Source organism: Perognathus longimembris, chromosome 2 (genome assembly GCF_023159225.1).
Source record: "Perognathus longimembris pacificus isolate PPM17 chromosome 2, ASM2315922v1, whole genome shotgun sequence".
Classification (NCBI taxonomy): domain Eukaryota; kingdom Metazoa; phylum Chordata; class Mammalia; order Rodentia; family Heteromyidae; genus Perognathus; species Perognathus longimembris.
In genome coordinates, this window is record NC_063162.1 from 53,063,360 (window position 1) to 53,090,614 (window position 27,255).

A 27,255-nucleotide genomic window follows, 5' to 3' on the forward strand; every position below is an offset into this window, starting at 1 on the left:
CTTCCATCTTCAAGACTGTGAAAGAGGTTGGTCTGAGGAGAGAAAAGGGAGGGGAAGGAGGGGGGAGGGGCACAGTGCCACCAGAGCTGACTCCTCAGAAGAAAGCAGAAGCCCCAAGAAAGTCTCTGAAGACAGACCCCACCCCCTCCCAGTTGACTCATGCCCAGTGCTTCTGTCTAGCTGTTCTTCAGGTGACCTAGTTGAACGAGCACTTGCTGCTCTGTGTCTGCTTCCTCATTTGTAAGAGTTCATGTGTTTTACACACACACACACACACACACACACACACACACACACACACTGCACTCTCTTCCTTGCAAAGACAGATGGCCCAGTAGCTCCTAGGGCCTGAGCTCATGCCAGTCATTCCCACATGGGCACTCGCCTAAGGCCTCTCTGTTGACCGCCTCATCCCCCTGAGTCTTGAGCTCGCCTGGGTGACATCTCAGAATCATCAGGATATCTGTTCAAAGCCGCTGAATCAGCAAACTGCTCCTGAGGGAGAGAGAGCTCTGCTCCCAGCTCAGGCCCTTTGCACACCAGAGCATTGTTCAGTCTTTCCGTGCGTCACGGTAAGCTTGGCTTTCCCATGACAATCCTTTCTTCTTTCCTTCCTTCCTTCCTTCCTTTCTGCCTAACTCTACACAGGAGGTGACCCAGCCTTAAAGATACTTTTGACCCCTGGTGACCTACATTCCAGGTAGATGACTTAGATCCTCTCACTGGCCTGGCTTGGGACAGGATCCAGGAAGCCCATGCTCCATCTCTTTGTTTTGTTTTGGGGTTGTTGTTGGTTTTTTTGCCAGTCCTGGGGCTTGAACTCAGGGCCTAAGCACAGTCCCTGGCTTCTTATTGCTCAAGGCTAGCACTCTACCACTTGAGCCACAGCTCCACTCCTGGCTTTTTCTATATATGTGGTGCTGAGGAATCTAACCCAGGGGTTCATGTATATGAGGCGAGCACTTTACCACTAGGCCATATTCCCAGCCCCTTATGCCCCATCTCTAAAGTAGGGGAACCCTGGGGGGAGGGAGGAAGAGGCCCTTCTCCAGCCTCACTTCCCCAAAGCTTGCCTATTGTGGTCCTTCCCCCACCCCCATGGCTGGTCCTCCAGAAGTGGGTTCTGCACTACCAGGCGAGAGAGAGAGAGAGAGAGAGAGAGAGAGAGAGAGAGAGAGAGAGAGAGAGAGAGAGAGAGAGAGAGAGAGAGAGCGCCACTACCCAGCCTCCCAGCCTTCATGCCTGCAACCCGGTGATTTATTGGCAACTTTCCTCAGCACAGCCCATGGCAGGAGAAGTTCAAACACCCGCAGGAAAAGCCACCCGCTATTGATCCCACGTCTGGCCTCCTGAGCGCTGGCAGGCATTGATCAAGGAGTTGCAGCAAGTGGCTGCAGTTCACCCTTTCTTCTTCCTTTCTTCTCACTCCCAAGTCATTCCCCCCAGAACCACCACCACCACCCCCACCCCCGGCTGAGGTCACTCTGGGAGAGCCTGAGAGTGGAAGCTCCTGGGCACCTTTGTCTGCAGCCTTTTGCTATATAGATCCTTATCAAGGCCAGCCGGGGTGGAGCAGTGGCTCTGGGCTCCAAGATTTTGCACAAATCTTTGAAAGTTAGGAGAGAAATGGAGTTGGGACTTAGAGCCATTAGGGAGAAACCCTTCAGAAACCAGAACTGGCTGTGTTGCTATAGACTTGGGGCGTGCAGTACTATAGTGAGCTTGTTAACCAAGTGGGACTGAGGGGCTAGAAGAGCCCTGGAGAGGGCTTTGAAATTAGCATGTGAAAAGGGCCAGAATGGGCTGGAGGCCTTCTGGGTGCCAGTTGGAGGAGAGAATGGATACTTGAAAACAATGTTTTCCTAATTATGTAAATCTACCAGTAGGGAGAATTTACTTTGTAGGGGGAGGGGCTTACTTGGAAAAGAGCTAAAAGTGTGGCTTCTAATTCTGGTTTTAGACCTCACCACGGGGCTCATTCCCCCAAGGTTTCACCCCATACTCCGAAGTGTGTTAGGGAGGGAAACCTGAAGGGTGGGCTGTCTTAAAGTTTCCCAGGAGCTGTATCATCAGGTCATGATCTCTCTGGGATAGCAATTCTATTCCTAATGCTGGCCCAACCTACAGTAGTGATCTTTCTGAATTCATTGTGTGTGGCTCAGCTCCTGATACCTACATTTATGTGATGTATCGAGAATGCACCTAAAAGTCCCCTTCAGTGGCTGAGAAGGCTCTGAAGATCAGATTAAAATTGTAAACTGTCATTGCTCTGAACTTTTGGGAAGGGCAGGTGGGGGCAGGGTGGTTATTCAGAAGCTCTGTTGTTTGGATTCTAGATAATCAAGGCTGGAGCTCTGACTTTGGGTTAAAACCAGATTAACAGTAGGAAGCAGGTTTTAGGGACATCCATCCTTCTCTGTATTCTGAAACGTGGGCCAACACACTGTACCCTATCTGCTTTCTAGGCTGAGTTTTGGGAGAAATCAGTGGTCTAGGGGTCTACAGCCCACCCATGGGCTCCTGGGGTCCCCAGATCCATGTGGGGCTTTGTTTTGTGAGGGGGCTTGTCCCCAATGAATGTCAGTAAATGTCCTCCCAAGGGAGCCATTTACAACCCAAGAGGATGACTGTGAGCTGGGCCTGGAATGTGTGTCCAGCAAGGGGAGGAGGGGGGCTCTCCTGGCTGCCCCAGGGTTGGCCCTGCTAAAAGAGGATGCTAATTAATCTCACTCACAGGAGCTACTTCTTGTCCAAAAAGGCAGCAAGTTATGAAGTACGAATTAATCCATTTAACCAGCTCCTCAGAGGGAGAGCCCATGACAACTGCATTTCCAAATGCCAGCTCAAAAGTGATATTTCAAGTGGTGGTGGGTGGGATTAGAGCATGCTAACGACTTATGTCAAACAAGGAGCAAGTGCAATCATTTCTCCATAAGTGATTTGTCTCAGGCACTTCCTGGGCGGGCAGCAGGACAGACAAGAAAGTTTAGGAGTAAGTCAGTCAGCACCTCAGACTGAGTGAAAAGAGAGATAGAAGGCAAAGAAGGCAAGAATTCCAAAAGGCAAGCCAGTTAAGTTAGTTCCCTGTGAGCAGGGTAGTCCAAAACAGAGATTTAAAACTACTGGCAGCCAAGCCTGAAGCAGAGATCTGAGGCACATAACTCAAAGCCTGCCCAGGCCAAAAAGTCCTTGAGACTCTTACCTCCAATTAACATTAAGGAGCCATAGAGGTGTGACTCTAGTGGTAGAGGGCCAGCCTTGAGGGAACAAAGCTAAAGTATAGCACCCAAACACGTAGTGCTATGTCTTGGGATGTTGGGGGTGAGCAACGAGATGCCACTCATGGCACTTACCGTCCAAATTCGAACAACTTTCAGTAGCAAAGTTGGTAGGAGTGGGTAGAGAACTATAAAATCCTGTCGGAGGGAAGGGTGCAGCGTCCTCCAAAGGCAGCCGGGAACAGGGCCTTTGGGTCAGGACAGCGGAGTGGTTTACCCATGGGGTTCGGCCGGGCCGAGGGATGAGAAAAGGCAATCTGAGTTCAAAGCCTGGAGCCCTTACGACCGAACAGGCTGGAAAGAAGCCGAGGCCACCACAGGATGCAAAGTCAGGAAGGCAGCAGCTCCTAGAACGGGGCGGGGCCGTGCGCCACAGCCGCCCCCGGCTTCCCTCCAGCTGGAGGCTCCGGGGCACAGGAACTCCCCGAGGTCGGGGAGCCTAGGCGTTTGTGCGCGCGTTCGCCCGGCCCTGGGCCTCGCGACCGGGGAATCCCAGGGGCCCCTGTGCCGGAGAAGTAAGATGCCAGGTTGCCGACCTGTTCCACCCCCTAACGGTTCGGAAAACCCTTTAAACCCAGGTTTCAGTCGAATGTCTCCAGCCTGCCCCGCCCCTCCCTTCTCCCCCGCCCCCCTCCCGCCAAGGCCTCCGGCCGTCCATCCCCGCGCCCTGGCTCGGCGTCCTCCAACCCCGCCCCGCCTAAGACTCTCATTAGCATGACCTCTTGGGAGGGTTCCTCAGGGGGCTAAGTGGGGAGGGGGGGGTGACACCCGAAGTCATCCACTTCGAGCGCCTTCCCGGTGGCCCCCTCGGGCGACAGCGCTTCGGGAGCCCCACTCGCACAAGTGTTGCTTCCAATTAATTGCCTGGGCGGGGGAGGAAAAGGGGCCTGGTCGCCGCCCCCGCCCGGAGGCTGGAGCGCCACTGGTCGGGTCGTGCGCTCTCCCGGCGGCGGCGTGCTCCGGCACCACCCCTGCGTGCAAGTTTGAAATGTGAGCTGCCTCCGATTCAGACTCGCTTGCGCTCGAACGCCGCGGAGTGGCTCGGGGTTTGGCGGTCTGCGCGCGTGAGTGAGTGCGGGCGGCGGGTTTGGGGGGCGGGGGTGGAGTGGGGGTGTGGATGGCGAGGCTCGCGGGGCCGGGAGGGCGCGCGCGAGCAGCCGGGGCTCCCTGGAGACGCCGAGGCAGGTCTGCTCGCCTTTCATCCTCCTCCCGCGCTCCTCCCCCTTCCTACCCCCACCCTTGTGCCGCGGCGCGCCGGGCTTCCCGGGAGCCCCCAGACCCACGCGGGCGCACGGAGGGTGGGTGATCACGCCCTCCGGGGCCTGGAGCGCGGCGCCGAGCGCGGGCCGTGGGAAGTTCTGCCGAGGCTCCCCGAGCACCCCGACCCCCCGCGTCCTCCCCCCGCACGCCCCCGGCCCATCCCCGTCCCGGGGGGGTGGGGGTTGTCGCTTGCGCCCGGGCGCGCGGCTGGCTGCCTCCTTGGCGGCGGCGGCCCCATTAGCGGAGCCTCTGCCTGTGATTGGCTTCGCCCGGGAAGCTGGAGACGGGCGATGAATAATTGATGTGTGCGGTGCGGTAGCCGGACGGCGGCGGCGGTGGCGGGCAGCAGCGAGCAGGAGCGCGGGAGCCGGAGCGCCCTCGGAGCGGGCAGCGCGGAGCGATCGGGCTCCGGAGCCGCCCGGGCCCCCCGCGCTGCCGCCGCCGCCGCCCGGGCGCGGAGCGGGGATGCAGGCGGCGCCCGCTGCCTGCGTGCAGCCTTTGTTCGGCGCCGACTGAACCCTGCCCGGAGTCGCTCGTGGTTCCCGCGGCGGGCCGGGCCCCAGCCCCCGAGGGCGCCTGGGCGGGTTCGAGGACCGGGCAACTACTTGTAGGTAAGTGGCGGGCTTGGAGGGGTCGGCACCTGGGCGCCCGCGAGCCTGGCCGGGGCTCCCTCCGGGCGCAGGGGGAGCGTGTGCGAGCCTGTGTGTGACAGACGAGGGCCGGTGCATTGTGGGAACGCCGTGTGCTGCTGCATGGTGTCAACCCGAGGCTTGGCCGGGAGAGTGGCACCGGCGTATGCCGGGCCCATTTTGTGCGCCCATAGTGGGGGATCTGCATTCTTCCCCCAGAACCAGCGGGCCGGTGCCCCCTACGCCTCCTCCCTGGCGGTGAAGTATTGCCTCTCCAGCAGACATTTTAGGAGACTCTGTCCCCTGTCGGTTCCTATTGCAAAAATAAGAATCGGCTAGGAAGCTTTCGGTGGAGGCATTGGCTGAGGGTCCTAACTTCAAGCTGCTCCTTTGTCCCGAGGCAGCCCCTGATGCTGAAAGCACCCGAAGACCCCCGCCCCCGTGCGCACTGGTGGAGACACCACTGCGGCAGGGCGCCCTTCCCAGAGGTGGTGGGTGCTGATCTGACTTATGACAAGTGTTTGCTAAGAAGCCAGCTGGAGGGAGAGGTGGATCTGCACCAGAGCGCAGGCAGGGGCCTTGCAGGAGGTTCCTGGAATCACTGTTAAGATCTTGTACAAGACCTTGGAGAGGGGTTTCTCAGAACACTGCCAGGGACTAAGAGGGCAGCTACTGGAGGTTCCTAGCATGTGACTTTGGTGTTGGGGCCCTGGATTCCTCGGTCAATTTGGAAACCATCTGTGGGGAGAGTAGGAGAGGACAAGGCTGCCCAGGTACCCTGCTCTTGACTGCAGGCTGGACTACCATTGGGTCTGGGCACAGCTGGTGCCTCTTCCAACAGAAAGGTTTTGATAGCTGGCAAGGAGTTGATCCCACCTAGTGTTTCTCAACAGCCCATTTTGAGGATGGGCCACAAATTGGGCCAAGGATTTGGAATGAGCAAAACCATGTCACCCAGAAATCAGGGTTGATTGATCTAAAATTGTGTGTAGGAACTCTTGGGTTCTGGGATCCTCTGTGAAGTCACCCACTAGTGGGTGGAGTGAGGTGTGGTAAGTCTTGGGGTCCATATGGCTCCTACCTAGTAATAAACCTGTTCCCCTTTTTTTTTCTGCCTCAGTCAGTCAGTGACTACCCTGTAACTGGTTGGATTTGAGTCCCTTCTGAGCTATTTTTACCCCGAACTTCCTTAGTGAGAAACCACCAAACGGCAATGCTTTTGGTGAGAATCTGGGTCTTTACCGGAAGCAGCAGCCTGCACAGAGTTTGAGACTTGCTTTTTAGTGTTGTCGCTTTCCCTGCACTGCCTTCCTTGCCTCTCTTGGCTCTGAGTTTCCATCAGCTTTTTGCACACTAGGACTTGGGAGCTCCCTTGTCAGGTCGAAAATCTGATGTGCCTGAGTCTTGTAGGGAATGGAGGAAGCCAGGTGTGGTTCCTGTGGGAGCAAGGCCTAGACCTGGCATGAACTTTCTGGAAGGCAAGGGCCACATATTGCTCTATTCCAGTGCCAGCCATGGGGGTTGCAAATACAGAAAGGTGCCTGGCCTGTTGTTTCCCTGTTCACCTGGGGAGCTGGCAGGACTGAAAGACCACTTCTGGATTTACTTCAGGTTGAGTTGAGTACCCACTAAGCAAGTACCTAGTCATGCCTAATCCTTAGAAACTTTATTTTTCTTTTCCAGCAGGGCTTGGGTTTTTTGTTCAAGGCCTAGCGCTTTGCTTGAGCTACAACTCCACTCCTAGCTTTTTGGTGGTTAATTGGAGATAAAAATCTCATAGTGGGCTGGGAATGTGGCTTAGTGGTAGAATGCTTGCCTAGCATGCATGAAGCCCTAGGTTCAATTCCTTAGTACCACATAAACAAGAAAAGGCCAGAAGTGGCACTGTGGCTCAAATGGTTGATTGCTAGCCTTGAGCAAAAGCAGCTCAGGGACAGTGTCCAGGCCCTAAGTTCAAGCCCAGGACTGGCAAAAAAAAAAGACAAAAAGAAAACCCAAAACAACAAAAAAGTCTTATAGACTTTAATACCCCTGCTAGCGTCGAACCAAAATCCTCAGATCTCAGCCTCCTGAGTAGCTGTAATTAAAGGCTTGAGCCACCATTGGCACCCAGCCTTTGGGATATCTTTAAGATAAGTCTCTAGACTGAAATCAGCTAGTTGGACTGAGATATGTCTCAGGAATCTTTACAGAGTCCTCTTAGGGGCTTTTTCGGTGTCCTTTCGGTACCTAAAGAATGAGAGGATAGTGGATTTCTAGGTCAAAGAATATGATTGGCACTTGCCACATGGGGCTGCTTTTAAGTTTAAATTGATTCACAATAAAAGTTTAGTTATTGGCATTAGCTACACCTCCAACTCTCAGTAGCCACAAGAACCTAGAGGCCACCTTATTGAGTAGCTCCGATTATAGGACAATTCCACAGTGGCAGAAAGTTCCAGTGGATAATGCTGGCCTAGAAGGATGGGAACAGGACAGATGGAAGATGAAGATGATATACAGACAGAGACCACCCCTCCTCTTAGGACTATGTTTCCATTACGGTGGCCTCCATGAGAGAGAAGCATATACCAGCCAGCTACTCCCCGTTAGCACAGGAGAAATACTGGGGCTTCATTTTGCCTGAAATCACCAAGAAAGAGAGAGTGGTAGTAGCCCCAAGTCGCTGAAACCTCAGCCAGCCCTGTGCCATGCTGCAGAGGTCAGCCAGGGGACACAGGTGGGCAGCAATCCCTGGGGCATCCTTAGACCTCCCTGAGGATTACCCTGGTGCCAGCAGGCATCAGGCTCCATGAAGTCATCCATCGATCCAGGCAGCAGATCTCACTCAGCCTCTTTGGGAACAGACAGTTCTAAAAGGAGCGAGAGAGGCACTGTGTGGGCACAGGAGGTGTTTACCTTGATGGATAAGGCCTCAGTCCCTCAGGAGAGCCCAGCTACTCCACAGACAAGAGTCATGAGTTGGCTTATGGCCCAGTTGTTTTGTGTCACCCCAGAGGGGAGTGGGGGGGTGGGGGCTCCTTGGGCAAGTGATACTAAATGCCCCTTGCTCTCACCCTGCCAGGGCCTATGGCCCCTCATGCTGTAGCATGCCTGCTGGGCTGTGCTTGCTCTAGCACTCCCCCAGAAACATCAGCTGCCAGAGGAAAGTCTCCCAGGGCCTGCCACACAGCAGCTGCCTCCCCAGAGAGGCCTGCTCAGGGAAAAACAAGGCCCCCACCCAAGAAACGCATCCAGCTTGGCAGGAAGCACCCACAGACAGGGAAGGCTAGCAAAAGGACTTAGCTGTCTCCGTGGTCACAGCAGAGCAGGCCTGGGATGAAGTTTGATCTGCTGCAAGACCTACTTCTTTCTGTCTGTGAGCCCTGGGTTTAGGATTTAGCCAGGCCCTTTGCTTCTTTGCTTTCTTGCTCCAACCTGGTAAAGTTCTTCTAACTGACATACTGTCCTTTTGTCCTGAGGCAGCCCCCTCCCCCCTCTCCCTTCAGCAGCAAGCTTCCCTTCAGTACAGCCTCCAGCTCCTGTGGCTATGGGCTGGCTACTGGGGTAGCTTTCTGCCCAAGACCCCAGCAGACCAGAAAGGGGGTCTCCAAGGTCGAGCCAGGGGTTGTACTTTCAGGTTTCTGGTCCTCAACTAAGAAAATGGGCTTGACAGGACCCCTCTGCCTACATATACCCATCCTGGAGCCAGGAAGAGCCACCTGGGGTACCCATAGTGTCCGGTCTCCAGGGCTGTAGGCCTTCCAAATTGACTCACAAAGCCAGTCCCTGCCCTCTAATGTGAGGGCTCTGGGCGGGGCTGTCCTGCTGCTGTCCTCAGGCCAGGCAGGCTCAGGAAGTGGGGGCCCTTTTCCTGTTTCAGTAGCCCCAGTTGTGGCCCCAACAGTTGTTTGGAACCAACTCTGGGGACTTCTCTGAGGCCTCTTCTGAGGCTCCGGGTCCCTGTGGGTTTCTCCCACTGCCCCTGCCCCCATGGGGTGAGCTCGGCTTTAAGAGTAGCCAGCCCAGAGCAATGTGGGTAATGCTTATGTGTTTGGTGAGTGAAGGAGGTGCTTAGGCAGGACTCTCTCTCCCCCTCTCACTTCCCCTTTCGCTGAGGTTGAGGTTCCCAGATGCCATGGAGTTCTGGACTGGGGCCCTCTGCCATTGGCTTTGCCTGTGTAGAGTTCCTCACTGACTTCTGATACTATTCAGGCCTGGCCCTCTAGTGATAATATCTATGGTTTGGTGCCATATTAGTACACAACCTTTGGCACATCACTTCTTAGGACGTGTTCTCATCTCAGCTAAAGACTGCTTTTTGTCTCATCTTTATCCCTAAAAAGGACTTTATTTAACCTGTGACGGGAGTTGGGACTGAAGCAGGAAATAGGAAGATGCAGTCATAGTCTTGCCTACCCCCAAGGCCCTTTACAAGGAAGAGGGAAATGGTAGTTTTGGAGTTGGAGCCACTTGCAACTCTTCCCAGAAAGTGGTAGGTGTTGGGTCTGGGGTCAGTGGAGGAATAAATGTCTGGTGGGAGGGTGGTGGCTGAATCAGGGCAAGTATGACACTTGGGGAAGGGGAAGGTGTGCAGATTAAGTGGGATCACTGCTAAAACTGCTACTCAGAACTGATTTTATGGGAGGAGGGAATGGGGAGCCATTGGAGGGTTTTTGTTGTTGTGTTTTGTTTTGGTAAGAATCCTGGGGCCTGAACTCGACCTGGGCTCATTTTTTTTGCCTATGACTAGTGCTCTACCTCATGAGCCACAGCTCCACTTCCGGCTTTTCTTTTTTTGGTAGTTAATTGGAGATTAGTGTCTTATGGACTTTTCCTGCTAGGTTTGAACCAATGGTCCTCATATCTCAGCCTCCTGAGTAGATAGGATTACAGGCATGAGCCACCAGTGCTGCACCATTCAAGAACCTCCAGTGATTGATGATTGAGGCCCCTGGGACTCTTTAGGCTTTTTGGAAGCAGGGCCCCTGAGAGTATGGTTGGAAGTAGGGTTGTCCCAGCCCTGCTGACGCAGTGGAAAGCCTCTTGTCTCAGAGTTCCTGTTTTGCAGTTGCAATGTGGGGGTGGAGAGGCAAGGGCCACCAGCTCTGCCTTCCAAGAGCTCCAGGAACTTGCTGGAACTGGTCCAGACCTCCCCAGGCAGCCCTCTGCCTCTCCTAGGGAAAAAAAAAAATCTAGTAGGTCTTCTTTATGGACCCAGCACCTCCGGGGCAAGGGAGTTGCAGCTAGCCCTGGGGTGATTTAAATTGTTGCGGGCCTTTTCCTGGGGCTGGAACTGGAGAGGGCCTGTGAGTGGGACCAACCTCTGGGCTTTCCGATCTCACTTTCTGCTCTCACTATCAGTAGTTCCTGTCCCCTGGGCTGGTTCCTGAGGTGCCTGACGATTTATGGGACCTTCGCGAGCTAGAGTTTCTAAATCTCTTGGAGGGGTTTAACCAGATCTGGTTCCTCGTCTATGCGTAGCCGGAAGGACTAGGAAACGTGGGGGAGGGGGCATATTCTAAGCAGAAGCAAGACACAGCCCTGGGATCCTTGTTTCTTATTTCACTATTTATTCAGTTAAATTTCATTTTCAGTATTAGGGCTTGAACACAGGACCTGGCACACAGGCATGAGCTCAACCTCTTCAACAACTATACCTCCCTGCCCTTTGGGCTGGATTTTTTTCTTTTTTTTCCCTTTCTTTTTGATGTTGGTTCTGGGGCTTGAACTCAAGGCCTGGGCACAGTCTCTGAGCCTTTTTGCTCCAGACTAGTGCTCTTCTTGCTTTTTGGTGACTACTTGGGGATAAGAATCCGTGGACTTTTCTGTTCTGGCTATCTTCAAACCTCAGTCCTCATATCTCAGTGTGAGTAGGTAGTATTACACATGTGATCCACCAGAGCCCAGATTGTCTTTTCATTTTGAGATAGAGTCTCACCAACTTTCCCCAGGCTAGACTCAAACTTTTTTTTTTTGCTAGTCCTGGGGCTTGAACTCAGGGCCTGGGCACTGTCCCTGAGCCTCTTTGTGTTCAAGGTTAGCCAGCTCTCTACCACTTTGAGCCACAGTGCCACGTCTGACTTTTTTTTTTTTTTTTTGGCCAGTCCTGGGCCTTGGTCTCAGGGCCTGAGCACTGTCCCTGGCTTCTTCCCGCTCAAGGCCAGCACTCCGCCACCTGAGCCACAGCGCCCCTTCTGGCCGTTTTCCATATATGTGGTGCTGGGGAATCGAACTGAGAGCTTCATGTGTAGGAGGCAAGCACTCTTGCCACTAGGCCATATTCCCAGCCCCTGACTTTTTTTTTTGAGTAGTTTATCAGAGATGAGAGTCTCATGGACTTTTCTGCTGGGGCTGGTTTCAGACCAAACCACACCAGCCTCCTGAGTAGCTAGGATTAGGATTACTGGCCTGCATCATGGATGCCCACCTTTTGTTTTTTTTCCTAATTGACAGTAAGTATGTATTCATGGGATACAGTGTAACAGTTCAGTGCATGGCTACACTATATAATAATGAGATTAGAGGGAATAGCCCTTCCCATCCCTCTCAGTTTTGCTGCAGTGCAAGCCCAGCTCACGCACCACCTCCTAAGAAGCTCCTTGTCCCCGATCCCCGGACACTGTCCTTCATTAGTGTGTTTTATGAGATCCCCTGCCCTCTTTTGGTGTCAACTCTGCTAAATTGCAAGTCATGGGGCATAGTGTCTGATAACTGATTGGCCCAGAGCATAGGGAGTGTAAGCAAAGGTCTCTTAGGAAGGAATTGAGAAGCCCCAGTCTGGGTTCGTGCAGTACTGGGCTTAGTACTGTGGCTAAGTAAGTGTATGTTAGTTAAAATGAAGTAACATTATGTTTCCCTCGGTCATAGTAGCCATGTGTCAAGTTCTCTGGGGGCCCATAGGGATGGTGGCTCCCATGTTGGATAGTGTAAGTGACACCAGGGCAAGAGTTCTCTTGGACAGAACTCTTTGACCTAAGAACTTTTCCCCACCAGAGCCCTTGGGGCTCCAGCCTCTTTGGCTCTGTAGGAGGCAGGATCAGTAAGGGGTCTAAGCCTTAGAGCCGCACAGGGTCCTCCTGCTGTGATGTCTACATCTACGGCTACTCCTACTCCAGCCCCATTGGGCCTCCCTACCCCAGCTCTCCAGAGCCCTGAAAATGGGGCCACTCAGAGTCCTTCTAAGGCTGTATTGGAGAGTAATTACAAAACCCACATCTGTTGTTTCCTGGGTGACTTTGAGTATGTCACTTAACTTCTTCAAGTTTCTGTTTCCTAATCAATAGAAACCCTTACCAAGCTGGGTTGTCCTGTGGTGATTAGGGGGGGGGTGCTCAGGGGGAGGGGGGAGCACTACACTCAGAGCCTGGTTACTGAGTAATTGCTTAGTGAGTGACAGCTTGCATTACCCTCCCATACCTGAGGGTTGGTTCCTTCTTGACTCATTTCACCCACAATCCCTCTGGGCTTCAGTTCCTCCATCTCTAAGATGTTCCTGCCTATCTCTTTTCTCTTTGTATTATGACCAGAGACTTTGCTGTGCTCTGTTTTGAGTCTGTCCCCACCTCCTGGATGTTGTGTATAACAAGACAGCATGAAATGGCAAAAGAGAAAGAGAGACAAGAGTGTGCTTGTCCATTTTGTCCCTGCTGGTGGCCTGGCTCCCTGTCTGGGGGGTCCCAGCATGTGTCCTAGCTCTGGAAGAATTGCTCATGTGCAGGAGCAGACTTGTGTACTCTATCTTGAGCTCTTCAGAGACTGCATGTCTTTCACTCTTGAGGTCCAGCAGTGATTTGCCAGGGTTTGAGTGCTCTCAGATTTCCAGACAGAGGCATGTTGAGGTAGCTCTTAGGACTCCCCCTACATCCCTAACTCAAGTAAGGATTGGCTCCAGAGGGCACTGGGAGAGGCCATCACTGAAAGGAAGGGGGGCATCCCAGAGTCAGTACCCCAGACCTTGGCACCCACCTGGTGCCTAGAACAGACTACATGGGGAGAGGGATGGAGACAGCCTGGCATGGGAGTGTATGTGGGGTACTTCCTGGGAATTTATCACCATGGAGAGAGGTGGCAGATGATGAGGGCTGGGCATGCGGGAAAAGGCTTTGGTTAAGTGGGTCCAAGTGGTGGGAGGGCCTGGCTCTCCTTCAGCAGAGGCTAGGGGCTCTCAGACCTCCAAGGCCCCCTCCAGAAACTTATGCACATCCTCCTCCTCCTGTCCACACTTCAGAGCCTCTGGAAGCCTCACTTGGCTCCTCTGCAGTGAGAAAATGGTGCTCAACTCATAGGACTGTAAGTGAATGACAGAGCTCTCCCTAGCCAAGTTGTATGCCATGCCAGGACCTGGTCAGGCCCTGGCTACCACAGCCGTCCTTGCTGTCGGCCTCCCTGGGGTGGGGGTGTGCCATCCCCCGGTCTCCTTCTTGGGCCTCTTCATCACCCATGGCAGCCCCAGTCTCCCACATCTCCCTCCCTTGTGGGTTTCTGCCGGCATCTTCACCCCTGAACTGGAGGAATACACACAACACCTATCTTCCCACGAACCCCACAGCCCCACTCCTGCCCCTTAAAACCCCAGAGCTTGGGGCTGGGGATATAGCCTAGTGGCAAGAGTGCCTGCCTCCGATACACGAGGCCCTAGGTTCGATTCCCCAGCACCACATATACAGAAAACGGCCAGAAGCGGTGCTGTGGCTCAAGTGGCAGAGTGCTAGCCTTGAGCAAAAAGAAGCCAGGGACAGTGCTCAGGCCCTGAGTCCAAGGCCCAGGACTGGCAAAAAAAAAAAAAAAAAAAAAAAAACCCAGAGCTTAGTGTCTGCTGAGAACAGTCTGTGGCTTCTCTGCAGGGTGGTGTGGACAAACTGGTGTAAACTCTAGGTGTGTCTGCTTTTTATTTACCAGTGTGGTTCCCCCAAAGCCCCTGGGATACCCAGGCTAGAGGAGGAAAACCCTTGCCCTGGTTTCATGGCCATAGAGTCTAAGACAGCAACCCCACCTACCCCGCTGGTACAGGGCGGCTGTAACCATGGGGTTCCAGTGACTTCTGCAAGGCAGCCAGGGTCAGGAGAGCCTCCCAGAGGCCACTTGAGGACATAGAAGGAGCAAGGGCCCAGAAGTTGCTTTCCTGAAGCACAGGCTCTTGCTCCTTCATGGTCCTGATGACACCTAAAGGCCCAATAATTGATTTGGAGGAAACACTACTACCACAAGACCTTCCTTTGTCTGTGTCTCTGTGTGTGTACGTGCATGTGCATGCACACATGCAAACCATGCACACGTGCATTAATACTGGAGCTTGAACTCTGGGCGTGGGCACTGTCCCTTAACTTTTGCCAACTCAAGGCTGGTGCCACAGCTCTAGTTCTAGCTTTTTGATGGCTAATTTCAGATAAGAGTCTCCCAGACTTTCCTGCCCAGGCTGGTTCCCCCCACCCTGGGAACCTACAATCCCAGGTCCTTGAGATGCTGATGTACAGGCTTGCACACATCTCGGGGACTAGGTACTGATGAAGAGAAGTGGGAGATGGGGCATTGCTCATGTCACCTGGGTTTCATACTGTGGGTCTACATCATGTACAGGGAACTCGTGTCTCCCTCTGTACAACTGTGTGGATCACTTGTTAAAAGAGTTGTATGGCATTCGTCTATACTTGTCTGTAATGTGGTGTGTAAATGTTAAGTCATTTTCATCCTGCTGGATCCAGAGGGCCCAGGGCTGCCCTTTCCCTTGAGTGGCAAGCCCACACTCAGTCCTACCAGAGGGCAGGCCTGCAGCTCTGTCAGGGCTGGCCTCCAGCCCAGAGATTTCAACTAGCATTCATTTACCCAGTTGACCTTGAGATTGTCATGGGAAAAAGCACAATCAACTCCCTCTCATGTAATGTGGGATAAACCCTCTGGATGTAGCAGGCCTATTGTCACAACCGGAGTCACAGTGTCACCTGCACTAAACCCCCAAAAGACATTCACCATCTTGGAATCCAGCCTGCCCCAGGTGGCTTCCAGATCTGCACATGTGAACACTCATACCATACCCACAGCAGCACACAAGCATACATTCAGTCATGCATTCAGCCCTCAACCATGCACAAGCAGAGACATATATATGTGTTTACTGTAGTGCACAGGTGCCCATGCACAGATGTATTCTCCAACCACAGCCATATTCAGATAACCACACTCTTATACCCCGACACCCACAGCCATGTTTCAAGCACACACAGTGTGCCAGAACTGGGGCTTGAACTCAAGGCCTAGGTGCTGTTGGTTAGCTTTTTCATTCAAGCTGATGCTCTGCCACTCGAGCCACAGCTTCACTTCCTGCTTTTGCTGTTTAATTGGAGCCAAGAGTCTCCTAAAGTTCCCTACCCAGGCGGCTTGGAACCACGATTTTCAGATCTCAGCATCCTGAGTAGCTAGAATTGCAGGTGTGAGCCACTGGCATCTGGCTAACACACATTCTTATGTGTGCATTGCTAATGCATAAGCACACATACATACACCCACAGCCAGGCTCAAGCACACACTCACACAAAAAAAAACCTCACCCTCAAGTCTTTCCTCTCCATTTAGAAGACATAATTGTAGCTTAAATTCTCCTTTTAAACCAACTTTGTTGTTCATGTTGAATAACTATCACTTGTTTGCATATGCTTCAGAAACAAAGTCCCTGGGGGAGAAGTAGTCTGTTTTCTTAAGATGAATCCTACAAGTCCAATTAGGAGCAATTGTTCCTCTTATATTCAGGCGTGCCCTGCTGAGCCCCTAATTAGGCAGCTAGGGGTACCCTACTCAGGCCCTAGCATGATTAAGTGGTCTACTGTAGGGCCAGGCTTAGGCAAGTCTAGGACTTGAACCCCAAGGGGGAGAGAGTATCTGAAGGGCTCGGGGAAAATAAATTGTCCTTACCAGCCTCCAACGGGCTTGAGATCATTGCTTATGTCCCAGACCTTCCCTGCTTCGGGACACAAGCAATCTTAGCACTCCAGGTAGAAAGGAAACCTCTCAGCCTGTTCTGCAGGGCTTTCAAGGCCTACCCAGTGCTCACCTGCTAGTTGGGGATTGACCTGTGATGGGGTGCAGCTTGCTTCTCTCCATTCCTTTGGAGCAGAGCTGAAGCTCCCCGCCAAAGTCACCCCAGGGTGAGCTAGAGCCAGGTTTGGGGATGACCAGATCTGTACCTGATAACTTTTTACCACCATCCTGATGTTTAGCACAGTACTCCATCACCCTCATCCACTCTTGCTGGAGAAGAAAGGTGTTGCTTCAAAGAACATGTGCCTTGCAGCCACGTGCAGCCTGGAGGTTTGTCTGGGCTGCACACACCAGCTGGTGCCTGCTCACACCCCACAGAGCCGTTGGCCTCCAGCTTGGCATACACAGCCCTCTGGTACTGTGTAGTGCCTGACACTGCCCTAAAAGGCATTGTCCCTCCCATCCAGCCCAGGCCTGTTTTCTGCAGCCCCTGGGGAGTTCAGGTTTCCATCCACCAGGTGGGCAGCTCCCCACTTTTTTCAGTGAGCAGCAGCTTGGCTCACAACCATGGCCTACTCCTACCACCTGGGCCCCCAGGTGCCATCTGCCACCCTGTTTCTTGGAGGGAGGGAGGTGGCCTCAGGGCAAAGGCAAGGAGAAGGCACAAAGGTTTCAGGTGGGGAGGGTATGGGGCTCCCTTTCTGGGGGGGAAGCTAGTACCCCATCTGTCACCTGGCATCTAGGTTATCTTCCCCTCCCTCTAGGAAGGGCAGGAAGCAGGCGTGGTAGCATGGGCATGGGTGTGGAAGGACAGATCTGCTTAGTATATCACTATCTTGGTTGTGTGTGTGTGCTGCGTGTATACTGGTACTTGAACTAGGGCAAGGGCACTGCCTCTGAGCTTTTGAGCTCAAGGTTAGCACCATACCACTTGAGCCACAGCTCCCTTTCTGGCTTTTTAGTGCTTAGTTGGAGAGGAGAGTTGCGTAGCCATTCCTGCTGGAGTTGGTTTGAAATCATGATCCTCAGATCTCAGCCTCCAGAGTAGCTAAGGTTACAGACATGAGCTGCTGGTGCCCAGCTCCATCTTGCTGTGGATGAGGAGAGGGCCCATGAGAGCATCTTGTGTGTATCTGAGTTCCTGACTGTGTCCGGTCCTTGGCATCCCAAAGTCTCCCCAGTTGTTTCTCTGTACCACTACATCTCTGTCTCTGGTTCTGAGCTCATGGGGGTAACCCCCCTCCATATTGGGTTTCTCTGTTTAATTTCATTTTCCCAGGGATCCAACTCACAGAAGTAAACCCTCTCTCTCCCCCCTCCTCCCTGTCTTCCCCCCACCCCTACACTCCTCTGATTTAACAAGCCTGCCGGAAAACAATAGTGATTTCCTCATCGATCATAAACAGAAGTGATTACCATACAATTACAGCCTGAACCATCAGCCTGGATGCAATCACAGAGACGCAGTGTAAATGGGAAGACAATTGCTTGCAGAATTACCCCCAAATTGGTTTAAGTAGCAACAAAGGAGTGTTGGCACTTTGGCATTTGGGGGAGAACTGGGGGGAGATGCTAGTGGTCTTGAGCTCCTGGCTGTGTGCTTTGGCATTGAGGAGGCAGCCTGCTAGGGAGACAGTGGCCTGCCATCTTCCCCTACCCCATTATTTTCATTTCAGTCATTGCTCCTTGCCTGTCATGGCACAGTTTATTATAAACTTGCTTATACTAATGTGTGAGTGGATAAATGCACCTTCAAATTGGATCAATGAAAAAGATTGACTCGAGGGGGAAGGTATTTGGGGGAGCCTGCTTAGCTCCCCACTTCTTTCTTACCTCGAGCTTCTTTAAGTCTCTTCATCCCTCTGGATTCTCCTGGCCTGCCTTCCACCATCCCTAAGGCCCATCTGTACACATGTCCCAGGCATGGGTGGTCTCTGGTCAGGGACTTCTCATGATCCATGGAAGACAGTCCCCTCCCTTCCACTTCAGGGTGTCCCTAAGCTAGCCACTCGGGCTAACTGGAGCCCATGGTACCCTTGCCAGGCAGGCCCAGGCAGCCATCCTGGGAAACACACATTCTGAGAAGGGCCAGCAGAGCATGGGGGCCAGCTTCTGTTGACCAGAGTCTGCTCCTTTCCAGCCTTTGGTTTGTGAGAAGTGGCCTGCCAGCAAGATGCCTCTGGGTTGCTTCAGCTGTGTCCACAGAGGCGGGGGGTGGGGTGAGGGGATGCATTGGCTCTGGGAGGTGATTGCTCTGCATCAGGATGCTCTGTGCAGCAGGAAGAGGAGGAGAGACACTGTCAGCCATTGGCACACTGATTCCATCATGCCTAGCTGACATGAAAGCTTTGTCCTCTCCCATCTGATCCTCATACAAAGATCTGCACATGTCTGTGATTTTATTCTAGTTTTTTATTTTAAAAAAGAAGCCTTCCAGGTGAGGTGAGGTGGCTTGAACCAGTTCATACAGCCCATGAGTGAGGACTAGAGTTGAGTTCTAGATGCTATCCATCCTCCCCCCCTTCCCACCAAACCCACTTGGAGCAGACTGGAAGTCTCACCTGGTGTCTGCCTATCCTGAGCCCTTGGTTGACACCTCTTGTGGGAAAGAGCCTCAGCAAGCACATCCATGCCCCTTCCACATATCAGCTCTTTCCATTCCACAACAGTACCCCAAGGGGACACTTAGACCCCCATTGAGCAAACTGAAGACCATAGTAGGAGCTGGGCTTCCCCAGAACCTGGTAATGGAAGCTGTTACAAACCCCCATCCATCTGCCAGACTCAGTCCTGTGTTCAGTTGTGTCCCTGACCTCTTTGGACGATCCAGTGTCCCCTGCCGTTGGTCACTCTACAGGAGCCTCAGGGCAGATCCCGTACATTGGTGTGGCTACGAGGAGACATCAACTTGGCCTTTGTGCATGTCTTGGGCTCTGCACTGGGCACATGCAGAATGTCTACATGGCCCCAGGTAGCCATGGACGCTTTTAAAGTGAACCAAAGTGTGAACGTACCTTCTTGGTCATAAGTCAAGTGCTCGATAGCCATATGGAACCCCCCAATCCTAGTTTCAGGCAGCACAAATCCAGGATATTCTAGGTGAATCTAGAATGCTCTAGATTGTCACACAATACTACATACCTCATCCCCTTTCCCAGATGTGGTGCCAAGGACTGGATTGGTGATGTGTTGTGTACAAGGTCTCAGCTGGAAGCCAGCTGAAACAGCGTAGGCCCAGGAGCGTGCAAGTACAATTCCCCTGCAGGGAGAGGACCAGGGCTGGGCTTTCTCCCTGGCTTCATGGCATTAAAGCAAGTGCATGTGTTGAGTAGATGCTGGAATGAATGACTAAGTAAATATCACCTGCTGCAACTTCCGTGCAGACTTGACTCCTCCCGTGATAGAGTTAATGTGGGGTGGGCAGAGCCAGCTGCTGAGGAGTGATGGATGGCCCTTCTCTGGAGATAAATGTGGCAGTCAAGGTAATCGGATTGTGTGTGACGGTCTAATTTGTAGGCGAGGGTAGGAAGCGCCCAGCCATCCTTCGCCCTAGCCGCCCATATTAGTTTAATCAAATGCCCAGTATCTAAATGGCTGGGCCCAAGTGATGGATGGTGTAAGCTTTGTTAAATGTTGTTGCCCTGTCGAGCCAAACTTCTCAAGGCCCCACCAGACTCCTGAGCTCTTTAATTTGTTTCTTCTTGCTTGGTTATCTCTGCATGGAGCAAGAAAGGGGGGCTGGGGCTCTTCTGTCTTTCAGTGTCTGGTTTTTCATAGAGATAGAAGAGAAGGAGGCCAGAACTGGGGCGCAGAGACATTGAATCACCTTCTGCCTCTTCTGAGAGGCTGTCCTGTGTCACTGCACAGCCTTAAGGAAGCCCAACTTTCAGAATATTTCTCCCTGTTCAGTGTGGTTTCTATTTCATGTGACATACCCTGAGCTAGTTGGACTGTTCTCTTTCTTCCTTCCTGATGATTATTGTACTAGGGCTTGAACCGAGGGCATTTTACTTGTTAGGCAGGGGCACTACCACTGGAGCTGTGCCTCCAGCCTTTTCCTTTTCACTTTCCTGACCAGGTATTTGAGTACACCATAGTTTTTCACTGTATCGTAGGAAAGTTTATCTTCTTTCCCTTAGGGTCAGTGCTAGTTTGTCTTCCTTGAGAGTCTCCTGTGACCTCAAGATCATAGAAGTATTCTCCTGTCATCCCGTGTCACCTTCTAGACAGTGCATATCCTCACCCACAGACCTTTTTTTTTTTTTTTTAATTTCTATGGTGTGAGGGAGGGATCAGACCAGATCCCCAGAGGAAACAAGAACAAGACATAGAAGCAAGCATTTTTCTGTCCTCCAGGAGTATTTTTGACTTGAAACACAGATTCAAAGGGAGAAAAGGGGCCATAACCACATGTATAGTGGGGGTCTCTCTGTCTGGAGAGAGTGTGGCTGTTACCTGACATGCTGTGTCCCCCCTTCCTTCAGTAAGTGCTTGGGAACCAGGTATGGTCCTGGGGCCTGCTGCTGTAGCACATGGAATCCTTGGCACTGGAAATGCTTTTGATCCAGTGTGATGAGTGGGAAGTCGCCTAATAAGATTTTTTTACACTAGAAGGTAAGCGCTGAGGCAAGGAAAGGAAATGGGGAAGGTGTCAGGTAGAGGAAAACTGTTAGAACTTACAAACTGGAAAGTTGAGGAAGCCCTGGTGGAGGAGGTGAGGGAGTGAACCGCGTGGGTGTCCAGGCAAAAGCCTTCCAGGCAGGGGCTGCCAAGTCTTGATAGGATGGAACAGTGTTAGAAAAAAAAAAAAACCCAAAAGCTACCGGTAGTGATCCTCCCGGTGAGAGGAGCTGGGTGACAAGGTTGTGGCTGGAGACCTGTGTGTTGTCAAGACAGACTGTTTTCTGGCTCTTGTATGTCACTCATTGTGTGCATACGCCATCTCTTCAAAAGAACATTTCAGAGATGGGATGGAAGCCTTGAAACTGGAGGTGTGGCTCAAGTGGTAGAGGACCAGCCTTGAACAGAAAAGGCCAAGTAAGAACATGAGTCCAGGAGTTGAAGCTCCAGTACCAACACACACACACACACACACACACACACACACACACACACACACACACACGTGCACGAAGAAGGGAAAGGGAAGGGAGGCTAAGGTGCCATCACACTCTGGGTTTGAAGCTGACTTATATGAGCCCTACTCCCTATTCCAACCTCTATCCAAAATGTTAGGAGAATGGATTTGAGGGTTACTTATATAAATAAAAAGTCATTCTGACCAGGCACCAGAAGCTCACATCTGTCATCGTCGCTGCTGAGGAGGCTGAGATCTGAGGACCTCAGTTCGAAGCCAGGTAGATAGGAAAGTCCGTAAGACTCTTATCTCCAATTAACTAACAAAAAAAGCTGGAAGTGGAGCTGTGACTCAAATGGTAGAGCACCAGCCTTGAGCACAAAAAGCTCAGGGACAGCATTCAGGCCCTGACTTCAAGGCCCATGACCAGCCCACACACAAGAAAGGTAATTTCATTCATTCAGAGAGCATAGAGCCACCCTGTTGACTACTACTGCTGGTGGTTGTTAGACACGTTGTAGCCTCTCTGGGTGCCAGAGAAGGGATAAAGTGGGAGTCGTGCTGGGGGTCATGGTCCCTCCACAGAATTGTCAGGAAAATGAACAGAGACAAAGGTTATATCAGATCTCTGCTCAGTCTGCAGCTGACCTTTCCAAGGACATGTTCCTGTGTGATCTAGCTCTCTTTCTGGTGTGTTTGTTTCTGTTGAGGCGGAGTCTCACTGTGTAAGCTCAGGCTGGCCTTGAATTCGCAATCTTCCTTCATAGCTCTGTCTTTTGGGCGTAGGATCACAGACATGTGCCACCTACCTGGTTTTCCAGGCTCTCTTAAAGGCAACAAAGAGTACATTCTTGCCATCATATTCTCCATGGACTCCAGACCCCCAGAAGGTCAGGAATGTTTCATCTAGTTCCCCAAGGGGTCATTAGATTTATCCCTGTCTCCCTTGGTGGGGTAGCCAGTCTTTACCCCTGCTGGGTGGTAGTGGTCTGGCTGCTTGGACTTGCAAGCTCACGTAGCTGGCACCCATTCTGGTTCAGGCCAGCTAGCTGGTCATCTGGCTCCCACGCCCCTCCCTCCACATGTTTCCTTCTCTTTTCTCTGCATGCCCTGTTTATTTTTCATAGCCTCCATGAGAGGCAGAAAGCAGAGAGCTGCTTCCTGCAGGGAGAGAGCAGGCGCTGGAGAGGAGGAGGAGGGAGGGAGAGCTGCATGGTGATTAAATACTGCAGAGACCCAAACAAATGATGCCTCTGCCAGCAGCTCTGGAAGAGAAGCAAGGAGCTGGCCCTGAGCTGCTGATGGCCCCAGCTGTTGTCTGTCCCCTGATGTACCTGGAGCTGCTTCCTGAGAGCCAAGTGGCTTTGCAAGACCCAACTCAGCTCTTACAGACACTCTGGGAAGTGTTCCCTTTCCCCCTCACCCTCCCCCAATGGTGTGCAGAGCCACACCGCCATCCCCCAGGCAGCTGGGAAGCTGTGGAGGATTAGGACCGTGTGTAGGAGCTTTAATCAGACCCCATGGCACAAGTGCCCAGAGCAGTGCTGGGTCAAAGCAAGCTCTTCAGCCATAGCCATGATCACCTGTCTAGGCAGGTGAAGAAACAGGTGCCATGCCCACTGGGGCCCGCTCCAAGATCATGGGGCTCATAGCTCCTAAATAAACTGAAGCTCCACCCAATCTTGATGACTTTCCCTGTAGTCCTTTTCTTGTCACACAGGCACCTTCAGGGCTTTGAGTGCAGCAGTCAGGGGAGGCCAGCAGCAAACCAAGAGGACATTTGTTGGTCACATGGCTCTTTCGGTTCCCAGAGCATCCATGCATTCTGAAACAGAAGGGAAAAGGGAAGGGCTAACTCACTCCCTAATGCATTCATGCAGTAACTGAGCATCTGCCTCCATCCAGGTTCCAAGCTCACCCACCTCCTGGTCCAAAGCAGCAGGGCGCGTGCGTGCGTGCGTGCGTGCATGCATGTGTTTTGTTTTGTTTTTGTGCCAGTACTAGGGTTTGAACTCAGGGCCTGGGCACTATCCCTTAGTGTTTTTGTTCAAGGCTGGCACTCTACCACTTGAGCCACAGCCCCACTTCCAGCTTTTTTTTTAGGTCCAAGACTGGGACTCAAACTTGGTACCTGACACTTTTGTTCATTGACTAGCATTCTACTAACTGAGCCAGGCCTCCAACTCCTATACTTCTAGTTTTTTACTAGTTAATTGGAATAAGAGTCTCACAGACTTTTCTGCCTAGGCTGACTTTTGAACCATGATCCCTAGATCGCAGCTTCCTGAGTAGCCAGGATTGCTATAGCACCTGGCAAGAGCAGTCGTTTTTAGCGATACATTCATTCTCGTTACTCACCTGGGAACTGATTAGAAATGCATATTCTTTTATTCCATTCACCCACCGAATCTGAAGTGTACTAGGGGGTAGGGCCCAACACTTAAGATAAGTCTTCTAGGTGATTCTGAGATTGGGCAAAATGGAGAGCCCTAGAAACTAGAGAGCTCCACATGGTTCAGTCCAGCCCTGAAACTTCCCTGTTGAGGAGTTGGATTCACCCAGACATCACCCAGCTGTGTTACACCTTGAGTAACAGGTGCATCCAGGAAGCTCTGGCTGTAAATTGAATTCTTATAAACCATTCTCGTTTTCATTACTATGAGGCAACTAGATACTTAAACCCACAGAGAATTGGTTCATCGCATAAAGAACCTTCTGCAAATAGGAAAGTATTCACACACACACACACACACACACACACACACACACACACATCTGTGAATAAGTATTTTGAAAGTGATGAGCACATTCTCCTGAGTACATGAGGACTTGAGCACCCTGGGGTAGATAGAGGTCATACTGGTACTTGGGGCAATAAGGTCATACACCTGCCTAGCTCTCCTGCTGGGCACCTGGGATGTAGTAAGGGCTGGTACAGGTGATTTCCTAGGTCCTACCAACTAACCACACTTAGGGTTTGTGAAGCCCGTTTGTCCCTGATGCTGCCATGGGAGTGTGTGTGCGTGGAATGAGAGACCCTGCACACAGCTTGCAGTGCCTTCTGAGCTCATAGTCCCTGTGTGGTTTCAGGGAGCTGCTGGTATGGTGCCTGCTGCCACTTCTGATGACCACCTGCCTGATGGCACAGGCCTAGGCCTGCTTCAGACCTCAGCCCCACTGCCCCGAGTCAGATGGAGGAATCTATAGTTCTAGCATAGGAACCTGCACTTCCTACAAACATGTTAGGAAGCCTGGGAAGCAGGGGAGGGTGGGTGAGCTGAGGGACTGAAAGAGTGAGGCAGAAGGCTAGTAGAGACCTCTCTGGTCATCAGGTTATCTTTGATGGAAAACAGTGCCCTATCCATGTCCATTCTCTGCTACTTAGGTCTGGGGAATTGTCTGGGTGATTTATTTTTTATTTTTTGCTAAGAGCAAAGATGCTGTAGGATCAGTACCTTCTCAAGGCTTAGTTGATTTTGGACCAGGACTGGAGGATGAGGTCAGAAACCACTTGAATGGTGCTGGGGGCAGCTGCTGAACTTCCCTAGGGTAGAGTTCAGGATCCAGACAAGTTCAAGAATTATACATCAAGGCTATTCAATCTCATGGTGTACCAATAGGTGTGATATTAAGAGCTGGGTGTCAGCCCGGTGCCAATGGCTCATGCCTGTAATCCTAGATCTGAGATCTCAGAAGACAGCAGGGGCATTGAAGTCAATGAAACTTTGCATGTGTGTGCTTGTTCTATGTCTTGAACTCAGGGCCTGGCCACTGTCCCTGAACTTTTGTGCTCAGGGCTACTGTTTTATTACATTGAGCCACAGCCATTTTTAGCTTTTTAGTACTTGATTGGAGATTTAAAAAAAAAAAAAAAAAAAGAGTCTCATGGGCTTTCCTGCCCAGGTTGGTTTCAAACTGCAATACTCAGATCTCAGCCTCCTGTGTAGCTAGGATTACAGGTGTAAGCCACTGACCCTCAGCCTCAATGAGACTCTTGAATGGAGCTGTGGCTCAAGTAGTAGAGCACCAGCCTTCAGTGAAAAAGCTAAGGGACAAAAGGAAGGGGCGACATTTTCCAAAGTGAAATGTACTCTTTACCTGACATATGTAATCCCTCTGTATTTCACCTTAATAACAAGTTTTGTTTAATTAAGCTAAGAGACAGTTCCCAGACCTTGAGTTCAAGCCCTAGTACATGTGTGTACACACACACACACACACACACACACACACACACACACACACACACACACACATATATACACACACACAGAGCCAGGATTCTGTGCAGTCCTGGAAAGGGACTCACTGCAGCCTCTCCTCTTTAGGCTGGGAGGCGGGCACAGCCCAAAAGCATGCCTCCAGCTGAGAAGTCTCAGGAAAGTAAATTACCCAGGGAAGAAATTGATTCTCGTAACCCCTTCTTAGCCCCTCCGGCTTCCCTGAGAGCGAGCAATAGGCCATGGTGTTTAGCCCAGGGGAGATGCTGTATGTGCAGAATGGAAAACAGGCTCTCGGGGTGGCTCCTGCTGGAACAAGGCCTGAGTGCAAGTGCAGGCTTATTGGGCAGCTGCTGGCTGTGGGCACAGCAGGTGTGGCTCCCTCATCACCTTGTAGGCACACCACACTGTGAGTGTTGACCCAGAGCCAGTTAGGAAAACAAATCCTCACCTCCCTGGGTGGCTGATTTCATCACCGCCCTGAGCTCTGCTTCTGGGCTCTGCTCTGGCTGCTTGGGCACTGTTGGAAGAGGTGGCCCCAGCAGCCTGCCTAGGACATGGGTGGACCTTGACACACCCAGGAGATCTGTGCTACTGACACCCATGTCCTCCCCAAATGTGGAGCTTGTGTACGTAGAGGCCCTCTACTCTCAGCCTGGCTTTGGCCAGGGCCCTGAAAGTGGGCATTGTGACTGTGCCCCTCCCTCAAGGCCCCTCCTCTCTCTCTGGCACGCTTGTTCTGTTACTTTTCTTTTTTCTTTTGCAATACTGGGATTTGAGCTGAGGATTTCATGCTTGCTCCACCAGAGGTACTCTTATCACTTGAGCAATGCCTCTAGCCCTAGTTTTTGTGGTTATTTTAGAGATGGAATTTAGTGAACTTATATAGATAAACTGACTGGCTTCAAACTGGGGACCCTTCAGGTCTCAGCCTCTAGATTCGTTGGAATTATTTTGTTGTTGTTGTTGTTCTTATTTGGTGCCAGTACTGGGGCTTGAACTTGGGGCCTGAGTGCTGTCCCTTATCCTTTTCTTTCAAGGCTGGCACTCTACCTCTTGAGCCACAGTTCTTTTTCTGATTTTGGTGTCTCACCAGAGATAAGCATCTCACAGACTCTTATCCAGGTTGACTTTACACCCCTATCATCAGATCTCCACTTTCTGAGTAGCTAGAACAAGACACAGGCCCCTTGCACTTGACTACTTTTGTTACTAGTGCTATGTAATTTCCCACTTCGAAGGTCTATCCACTGCCCCCGTCCAGCAAATGTCCATCTCTGAGATGACAAAAATCCAGGTTTGGCTGTGCCTAGATTGCCATACACTTGGTCTGTCACCGGAAAGGCTTCTAACTTCTCCAGGATTGGAGCTGTGGCTGTTCCTCACCCCACGGTGGGCTTGAGGGTCTGTGGCAGTGGCAGGGCTGGCCAGTGCTCCTAGGGCCTGGCTTCCTGCCAGCTGCTTTCTGCCAGCCACACACAGCATGTTGGCCCATGTCCCGGTCCAGGCCCATCCTCAGGCCACAGCACTTTGGGGACACTGCTGAGGTAGAATTCCCAAGAAGGAAGGGACCTTCTTTTTCTCTGATGGGAACAGTGCCCAGGGTGTCTTGGCAGTTGTGCCCGAATTGTTCGAGCACGCTCAGGTGGAAGTGTGAGGTGGGCAGGGCACTTTCCAAGCTCGGGTTTTCTTGAGGCTCACAGACAGGCTCCGCTGGGTGAGGAAAGGCCAAACCGGTTTGGGAAATCAGCCCAGTGGGCTCAGAGGTCCTCCAGAGTTCAATTCCCAGGATGCGTTCACACGCCTAGAGCCCTCAGGGAGAGGGGGTGAAACAAGCA

General features: G+C 52.1%; 1 protein-coding gene and 1 long non-coding RNA gene across 6 annotated transcripts in view; one reads left to right on the forward strand and one right to left on the reverse strand.

The window, feature by feature from the left end:
- The window catches only part of Zmiz1 (zinc finger MIZ-type containing 1), a 225,900-nt gene that overhangs the window by 157,182 nt on the left and 41,463 nt on the right, over nt 1-27,255 (forward strand). The window contains exon 1 of one of the 5 annotated variants that reach the window (XM_048339144.1): nt 4,782-5,149. The exons of the other annotated variants lie outside the window; for them this stretch is intronic. The gene's annotated coding sequence lies outside the window, so the exon portion shown is untranslated. Of the gene's footprint in view, nt 1-4,781; nt 5,150-27,255 lie in introns of those variants that run through there. 5 annotated transcript variants of the gene reach the window in all.
- On the reverse strand, nt 5,160-19,959 carry LOC125346511. Its single transcript, XR_007209953.1, has 3 exons — nt 19,947-19,959; nt 17,423-17,436; nt 5,160-5,406 (listed from the first exon to the last, which is right to left on the reverse strand). It is a non-coding gene; the product is annotated as an uncharacterized LOC125346511 (long non-coding RNA).